General features: G+C 47.0%; 1 protein-coding gene across 1 annotated transcript in view; it reads left to right on the top strand.

Annotated features, from left to right (window-relative positions):
- Positions 1 to 5,606: 5,606 nt before the first annotated feature.
- The window catches only part of Lratd2 (LRAT domain containing 2), a 69,315-nt gene continuing 65,314 nt past the window's right edge, over positions 5,607 to 9,607 (top strand). The window contains exon 1 of the mRNA XM_058585724.1: positions 5,607 to 6,826. The gene's annotated coding sequence lies outside the window, so the exon portion shown is untranslated. The remainder of the gene's footprint in view (positions 6,827 to 9,607) is intronic.

Genomic DNA, 9,607 nt, shown 5'->3' with positions numbered 1-9,607 from the left:
GGACCCAATACACCGTGACTCCTTGTGTGCTCTACCCTGCACAGTCCCTTCCCTGACTGATTCTGGGCTTGGCCACGTGACTTCTTAGCCCACGGACATCAGCTGTCAGGGTGCAACTAGAGGCTGGAGAAGCACTTGTGGTGAGAACTTACCTTTGCTTGCTGCTTCTAGAACCTCCCCGCCATTCCAGGAAGCCATGCTAGTCCTCTGGAGTCAGGTGTCCAACTGACAGCCAGCACTAACTGAAGCCTCATAGGCCACATGAGGGATGCTAGCAGAGGTCAGCCGAAGAATCGTCCAGCTGAGCCCCGCCCAGAATGATGACTCACAGTTTAGAAACCAATGAAATGGTTTATTTCACTGAGCTCTAGAGGCATTTATCAGCCATAGACAGCTTGCTGCTTGCCAAGACCTTTCCTCTACCACGTGAATAAAGTGACTGTGGGACAAGAAGCTGAGTGGAAAGAAAGGTCCAGGTGTCCTAGCAACATCTGCCTGGCCATCTAGCTGAGGTCACTACAGAGCATGGAGCCCAGCTGACACACATGGAGCAAGGATGTGCCTCTGGGAGGGGTGCAGGGGTCCAAGCTGCCCATCCACAGATTCATAGGCAAATCAATGTCCCTTTAAATCTGAACTTTAAACTTTAAAGGTCACCATGTTTTGGAGTGGCTTGTTATACAGGAAAAGGTACCTCTTGCCACTTCTTTGAAGCCACCCCATTCTTGTCTTTCTCAGGAAGGCAGCATCTCCCCGTTTTGCCCAAGCTGCTATAGCAAGGTAATTAAAGGAATTCCTAATATCCAATGGCTCCATCTCCCTTGACTGTAAAACCCTGATTTCATATACAGAGGCAATTTTCCCAACTATTTATTCTATCCATTTCCTTGGCTATGATACAGTTGAAGCCACAAACGATATAATCAATTGATCAAGTAGATAACACTCTTTCTTTTTTTGTTTTCTACCTTACATAAACACAGATATGATGACTGGAGCCACAACAGCATTTTGAGACCATGAGTAAAAGAGAAAATTGATAAGGATCACAGAGATGCCAGACCTGATACTGGTGAACCCCTGAAGCAATCCTAGTGACACTCTAACTCCAGAAATGCTGTTGTACAAGAAAAACAGGAATTGGTTCCAAGATACCTGATGAAGGTGTCTATTACATACAGCCTAAGATGATCTCAGGAGAGACGATTTGAGTTGTTTCTGTCACTTGGACACACAGAGTCATACTTACTGACTTGGTCCTTCCTCTGGGGAGTACTGTGGTCATCTCCACAATCCACGCTGTGAAGTGCACTTATTCTTTCTAGCCTGTGTGAGACACAAAGCCATATCCCTTATTTGTTTAAAATAGATGCCATAGCTGGATATTTACTAATGTATGTTATTAAAACTAAAAAAAAAAAAAAAATTACAAGAAAACAATATATTGGCCGCTTCCATCACATTTGACACCAAAATCACGGAATAAGCTTTATGAGCCTCTCTCTTTCTCCTTATTTTGAAAGGGGGTTTCTCAAAGTGTCCTCCACAACCCAAGCTTCTGCATTACCTGGAAACTCCACAGAAAAGCAAATTCTCAGGCCCTGTCCCCAACCTGTAGAATCAGCATGGTGGGGTTCAGCATGGTGGGGTTAAACAACAGTGTTTTACAAGCTCTGGGGCCTGTTCTGCTGCAGCCACTGTTTGAAAACCACTTCACTAAGATAATGACTTGCCAGCACCTGCTGGTGTGGAAGTCCTTGTTCTTTCCTTCCAGGCAGAGTAGGGCAATGGGCAGAAAACCTCTGTCACCTGGTGACTCGGCCTGATTAGCTGTGAGATCTTGGGGTGGTGATTAGCTCCTAAAACTCTGGGTCTTAACCTGCCATAGATGATCATGGGTAAATTAGAGCACTGATTGACAGGACTGGTTAAGGGCAGAATGAACAAGACCTGCCAAGTGCCTCTGAGGTAGTCGGGGGCTTCTGCTCTCTGCAGGGTGCTTCTCAGCCCTGGGGTCACAGGTGGTCCCAGGAACAATGTCTGTAGGGTTTACAGCTATCTCATTCTCAAAAACAGCAAGTTCCCGCCATCCAGTTCAGCTCTCCCAGGCTCCCAGCCACTGCCACTGAAGCCAGAGTCAGGGGGAAGAACCCAGCTTGCGTCTTGATGAACATGCAGAAATCACCTCCTTGGCTAGTCTGGCCTTCTCTGGAACATTCCCTCCTCCTCGCCCCCCAAGGTCTTCCACAGTCCACTTCTTTTCATTAAGGTATGAAGCCACCTTTAGCCAGGTTGTCAACACACCACGGATGAGTCACACTCTGAAACAACTGTTCATTCACAAGAGCTGGTGGAGAGACAGACATCCAGGGGTAAGGCAGACACCTGACAGAGTCTGTGCTTGTCATCTTGAATAAGGAGTTCACATTCAGGAGCAAGAGAGTCAGACAGCATAGAAGAGAATTGCTGGGAGCCATTAGCCAAGTAGGTATGACAATTTCCTTGCCAGCGTACCCCATGTTGCTGACATGTTGCAGTGACATTGAATGTACGTGACCTTGCTCAAGGACCAAGGCAGATTAGGGTGTTCCCGGTTTTAAGATAATCGTGTTTAGGGTGTTCCCAGTTTAGGTTCCAGGTTTAAGGTTTAAGATTATTCCTGCTGGGAATAGGGCGTATCCTGCTGCCTGAGTTCCCCTTGAGTTCTCACGGGATTTAGACAGTATATTTTGGAGATAGAAGCCCAGTGGAGGTGAATTTGGGAGAGAAGAGAATTTGGGCAGAGAACGTGGATTTGGGCAGAGAACGTGGATTTCCCCAGAACGTGTTTGTAGACGGCTGGTGTGAGTTCGGGAATAAAGAGTTGCTGTTTGAATCTACAAGCTGTGTGGTGGCTCGTGATTGTGTGCCCAGCCAGACTGCGGCATTTGTGCCCAGCCAGACTGCGGCAGAGAATGATATGCAAAGTTATTCTCTTTCCAAACTTGGGGACTTTTGCCCTTCCAGAAGCAATCATACTAACCAACTCTAAAGATAAACTTTTAGTCTGTATGAGGGAAAAATCATGAATATATATCTATATTTACATGTATTACTCACATGATTTGCACTGACATGGAGAGCAGTGGGACAGGGAGATGGCTTGAGCGTCCTGTGCCAGGGGAGCCTGAGTGCTCCTAAGACGTACCTGCAATATAAAACAATCCTGTCTTGCGTCTCTGGCCTCGAGTGTCTCCTCCTCTGTGCACACATACACGCTCGCATGTACCATGCGCATGTCTGTCTGCCTTACTCTGAACACGAAGGTGGCCTCATGTGTCTTGGAGATCAACCTGTTCTCTACTCCCTCACCACCCCCTCCCCGAGCCTGGTCACTCAGTCCAGGGTTGGGCTCACAGTCCCCGGCTGCTTAGCCTCTGGAAGGCCCTTGCACTCATGGCTGGCCTGCCATCAGCTTTGCTCCTGCCCAGGTCTATGAAAAAGCACCTACTTTGTTGGGGATCATGCTTGGCTTTGTGTGAGCCTCAAAGCCCAGTCTCCCTGGCTGCATCCCTCCTTCTCCTGCACGTTCAACACCCACTTACCAGCAGTCGTGGGGATCTTGCACCAGTGCTCTGCCCAATTACAGTTGGGAAATTGGGATGACCCCAGAAGAACATGGACAGTGACATATCAGGACTTGAGCATCAGCTTGGGCAACAGGGGATAAGTATACAAGAGCTGTAGGTTTAAATCCTGGTTCTACCACTTAAGAGCTGTGTTTTCCTGGTCGAATTTCTTATTTCTGATGACTCAGTTTCAATATTTCTTTTTTTTTTTGGGGGGGGGGGTGGGTACCTGGAATTGAACTCAGAGACACTAGACCACTGAGTCACATCCCCGGGCCTATTTTGTATTTTATTTAAAGACAGAGTCTCACTGAGTTACTTGGAGCCTACCTTCTGCTGAGGCTAGCTTTGAACTTGCCATCCTCCTGCCTAAGCCTCCTGAGCTGCTGGGATTACAGGCGTGTAACACCGTGCCCAGCTCAATATTTCTAAAGTGGAGATAATAATACTTACATTATATAATGGCTAAGGATCTTAAAAATTACATGCAAAACACCAATAAGGTATTTTATTGGATAAAGATAGGTTTCCAAATTTTAAGTTGTAATCCTAAATATCTCAAAAAGGCTTATCCTCATAGCGCTACCCCTCTTATTCTGTAAACAATGTTCACACATAGAGTGAGCTTATACATAAGGGATGTAAAGGTCACTGATGCATTGCCTTTGTCCCCAGCTGGTGGACATTATGGAAAAGGGGATAGATGCAACCAGTTTTAGTGGCCCAGTGAGTGTGGTCAGGGACAGATAGATGTGAGTGGTGGGAACATGAGGTGAAGAGGAAAATTCCATAAAATGGGCCCACTGTGCTGATCCCCTGCTTCCTTTTCCAAGAAGCAATTTACCTGCAGCCCTGCCTAGCCTAAGGGGTCAGGCTGTGTCACATTCCTCAGCAATTTACCTGTTATCTGCAGGAGAAAAACAGGCCTGAAATAATGTTGATAAGAAGAACCCAAGTTACCCTGAAGGGGAGGCTTTTGTGATTCTTTTAACAAATCAGATCCTGGAACTCAAGGAGATAAAGATAATTCCTCCTAAACATAAAATATGTAAGAATTTGTGGTTAAGAATCCAATTAGAACTGGTCAGCATGGGCCCAATGACCTATAGTTGTCATGACAGTGCAGACTTGAAAGTCTGAGGTCATCCTGCTGTCAGCCAAAAGTGAAGAAGTGGACCCGAATGGGACTCTGGAAACTTCTCTGGACTCTCCAATAAAACTGGAGTGCAGGAGAGGCACCCCGTACCTCCCCTCTCTGAGAGGACCCACTCTTCCTTGAGAACGTCCCCTTTCCCCTTTCTCCCTTCTAATAAACTCATTGCCTGCTACTCTTAATAGGTCTGAAATCTTCCTGATTGGTCACAAGATTCAGGGTTTGGGGGGCTCTTTGCACTGCTTCAGTTTCCGGGAAGGCCAGGCCCTGCAACAGGGGTTCCGGAAATCAGGTGTGATAAGAAATGAGGGAAACAGAACACCTAGCTACCTGCCATTGACCACAGAGAGAGCAGAGCCAGGTCAGGTGGCTTCGACTGTGGAACCAAGGACAAGTGTGGCCTGCAATGGGGACGTACGTCTCCTGGGTCTCCTGCATGTTTTCTCTTCTTGTTGGGCCACTGAGTTCCTCAAGGCCATCACTGTGTTGCTCCAGAATTTTCCAAATACCATCACTAGTGCTATGGCCAAATTTCTGAGCTTGCACATGCACAAGGATACAAAGGTCCCCCTGTACCCAGGCTAGTTCCTCTACCTTTAACACTGGGGCCCCAGAATGACCTCTTGATAGAGTCTCTGAGATATAGGCCTAGGGGATCGTTTGTCAAGCCAGCTCCCAGCAACAGGGCAAAGGACCTGTCCCAATGTCTACAGATAGGAGCTTACATCACAGCACGAAATTTGTTTGCCCTTATCTCAGCACACAAGAACAAAGTACCCAGCACTTGTTATCAATCCCGCGGCTTTCTGTTCATGGGTAGGTTTCCATATAAATCTCCAGCCAATGCTGCTAGGCTGGTGGCTCACTTTTGCTTGCTGCCTTTTCCTGGCTGCAGGCTTGGGGGATCATCAGTCTCTCTGGTGGTCACACTGGCTTTCATCTGCGGTGACAGAAGGAGAAGGGAGAAAGAAGCCAGCCTCACTGCTGCCACAGAACCCCCTCCAGCCAGGTATGCCTCCTCTCCCAGCTGAACTGGGAACTGTTGGTTCCAGCTCCCAGAAGGACCAAGCGCCAGAAGAGCTCTGCCTTGAGAGCCTGGAAAACCTGCACCTGGCACCTCGGAGGGTCTCTGGTGGACTCACCTGTACAGAATGTTGGGTGCAAGCAGATGATCCCAGGCCCCAGAGGAACCTGTCCAAGCGGGTTTTCAATGGCACCAGGAGCCCCAGCACTAAATGATGAAGATTTGTCAAGGGAGACAGAAGCCTTCCATCAGGATAACAGATAACATAACCATGAAAAACTCAACATCGTTGGCTGGCTACCAAGCCCTCAAAGACAACAAAATCATCAACAACAATAGCCAGGGAGCCCCTTCTAGGCACGAGCAAGGACAGTGCCCTCAACTTCCTTGGACCCCCCCACCCATGTATTACCTTGGAGTTCACTCTAGCCCAGAGAGGTGAATCCTGTTAAAACCAGGGACTAAAGCACAGAGAGGCCAAGTGATTTGCCTGAGATTACACAAAAATAAAAAGAAAGTGCTGGATTAAAACAAGCGGCAGGCTTCAGAGACTGAGTCGCTAACTTGGTACTTTCCAGGTACTAACGCATACCACAGTCACGTGGATGTCTTGTTAAATGGCTGTTGTCTTATTAAAGTTCTATTTCAGCAGGTCAGGTAAATCCTGCATTTTTTTTTTATAAGTTCCCAGGGGAGACCCATGCTGCTAACTGGAGGACCCAGAAGCAAGTCACTCAGCCCCTCTGAGGTTCCATTGTGGAGATGAAGCCCGCCAGTGTCCATTTACTGATGGCAATTCAGAAGAAATGATGTAACCTAGTGAAGTCCTTAGCCCAACATCCAGAACAATCACCAGCAGTGAAGAATACATACTGTCACTACCATTCAGGGGAGAACTGCAAGGAAAAGTCCACATCAGGTATTTACTGACTCTTAGTATCTTTGAGAATGAGGCCCTGACACTCTGCTAGGCACTGAGAAGGCAAGAGACTATTCTGCTCTCTACAAAGTTGGATGGATTTCCTCTTCAGCTCAGAACAGGTAGAGCCTGATTTCTCTTCTATCTATAACTGCAGTTAAATTTTAATCCTAACAGATCGGCAGAATAATGCCCCAAGGCACTGCAAGATGCCTGATCATGGAGCAAAAAATGTAATTATTTTTATTCTACTCCAGAAACTTACGCAGATGTGTGAACTAACACAGTTTGAAAAGATTTTCAATAACAAAGGATGCAACCAGGCAGGTTTTACTCAACCTCCAGTTAAACAGAAATCTAGTTAAGTAGAGGCCTTCAGAGGGGAGTTTTCCAAATTAATCTCTGTTAGATTCTGCCTGAAAGTTATCCACATAATGACTGAGGAAGCCCGAGCCCCTGGGACTTGTGGACAATGGAAGGAAACAGGCCAAAGATGCTTTGGTAATTGTTGATCTAGTCCCTGGCAATTTGCACAGGAATTTTTAAAGCATTAGGTGAAGGGAATTTGCCTGGTAGAAATGGGAATGTTTTTGACCTTGCCAAACTGGCAGAAAGAATTCTTCATGCTCAGGTTGGTGCTGTGTTTAAGTGTCAGCAGGGATGCAGCGATTGGGTCCTGCACATTGAAATCCAATTTATTTCTCTTTGTTGGCATGCCCCCAAAGCTCTAATGACTCAGATCCTCCCTGGTAATAAATTCATTTGTCAAATTAGTCAAGATCTTCAGGTTATCCCCCATCCCTTGGCACCCTGGGCAATCCTTATATAGAAAGTTCAGGTTCCAATACCCTGTGGGGCCATCCTCTATGGGGCTGCTTCTGAAATCTATAGGGGCATGCTACAGTCTAAGCAACTCAGCTGGAGCCCTTGGTCAACTGCTCTATACCCCACTTAGAGGAGAAGGAAGAGGAAAAAGAAATGCGTTGGCTTTGTTAATGGTGGTATTTTGCCTCACCTGGAAGCTCCTTCTGTGGTCTGTGCAAATAGCAGGATGAAAACTATTGAAGTAGAAGGGCACCTTGTGCAGCGTGGCCTTAGACTCCAATCTGCCTGGGTCCACATTCCATTGGTTGTTGGAGTTTCCAGCTCTGGCATATTAGCATTCTCCAGAGAGACTAAACCAGTAAATGATGGATACATAGATAGATAGGTAGGTAGATAAACAGACAGACAGACAGACAGTAAGTAAATGAGAAGGGATTTATTAGGAGAATATGCTCACAAGTTATGTAGACTGAGAAGTCTCACGACAAGTTGTCTACCAGCTGAAGATCTTGGGATGCTGGTGGCATAGTCCAGTTCAAGTCCAAAAGCTTCAGCACCAGAGCAGTTGATGGTGCAACTCTCAGCCTGAGAATTCAAGGGGCCACTGGTGTTTGTCCTGGAGCCCAAAGGCCAGAGAACCTGGAGTTCTGCTGTCTGAGGTGGAAGAGTGTCCCAGCGCAAGAAGGGGGTTGGGGGGAATCAACTTTCGCTGCTTCCTTTGTGCCATCTGGCCCCCAGCTCATTAGATGGTGCCTGTACCCATCGATTGTCCCCACTTGATCCACTGTCACACTGTCTCCTCTGGAAACAACCTCGCAGCCACACTCAGAAGTAACTGGTAACTGTTTTACCACCTTCCCAGGTTTCTTAATCTAGTCAGGTCTACACCTAAAATCAGCCATCCCAGATGGTGATGAGTCCAGTATGGAGGTCCACTTTACCCTGCTATAGAATAGGTAGGCGCATCAAAACACCCTGTGAGGTGGCAGGGAGGGTTTGCCAGGTGACAAAGTGCCTGTCACAAAGTAAGTCCTGGTGCCACTTCAGAGACAAAACTTCATCTTCTTGTTGGTTCAAAGCTATGAATGGAGTGATTAGAGCCACTCCAATTTGCAAAAGGTAAGTACGCAGCTCTTCTACTTAACTTGTAGCTCTGTCTCTAAACATTCTGTTTGGTATCCCCAGTTACTTTCCAGGCCCTTAAGACGAAGGCCAAACTCTATGCACTCATGAATCCATTACTTTAAAAATGCTTACTGGACACCCAGGAAGTGCTATTGGTGTGAGGGGATGTGAGCTTCTATAGGGGGGAACCCATCTTAGTCAACTCACCCACGGAGCAAGAGGCATGGCAGAAAGCAAGTGACCAGTAAGGACCCCTGGAACTGGATGGCCAGGCTCAGCTGGGCTGCAGTGTCCAGAGGGACACACTCAGCTTTGGTCACAGGGCCCAGGGCCAGGCCCTGTCCTTTAACCAAAGGCAAGTCCTGGACATGCACCCTGAGAACTCCACCTATCCTTCACTATGCCCATCAAGCCCCGCTCCGGATGCAAACTTAGAAAAACCCTCTCTTGACATCTGTTCTACTTAATAGGCCCTTATTATCTTCTTCTTCTCAGGGTTTTCTTTTCTTTTCTTTTCTTTTTTCCTATTTCTTCTTTGACCTACACTTGATCAGCTTTCTCCTGGTACCACTCAACACCTTGGTTTCACAAACCTGACCAATACTGAAAATGATTTTCTGAAGGCGCTGTTCTCTTAAACCCCCAGAATAAGACAGGCTGGCTCATCTGAACAGATTCATTTATTCTGCACGTATTCATTAAGTACTTACTGGGCAGAGGTCATTACACAGGGTCCAAGAGTGACCTGGGAAAGCCAGGGCTCCTACAGGGACCAGGAATGAGGATAAATAAGGAAGTAAGGTCACTGTTGTGGAAGTGTTGTGCAGGAGACACCCCAAGGCCCCGGGAAGAATGAGGGGGAGAACTAATTGGCTGGCAAAGGCCTCTGGAGGACTTAAGCTGAAAGCATAAGGAATGCAAAGAATTCAGCTTTGGGAATAACAGGATGGGAG

Source organism: Marmota monax, unplaced genomic scaffold (assembly GCF_021218885.2).
Source record: "Marmota monax isolate L192 unplaced genomic scaffold, Marmota_monax_Labrador192_F-V1.1 WCK01_AAM20220418_F8-fsc00003, whole genome shotgun sequence".
NCBI classification, from domain to species: Eukaryota; Metazoa; Chordata; class Mammalia; order Rodentia; family Sciuridae; genus Marmota; species Marmota monax.
This window is presented reverse-complemented; position numbering and strand designations above follow the sequence as displayed.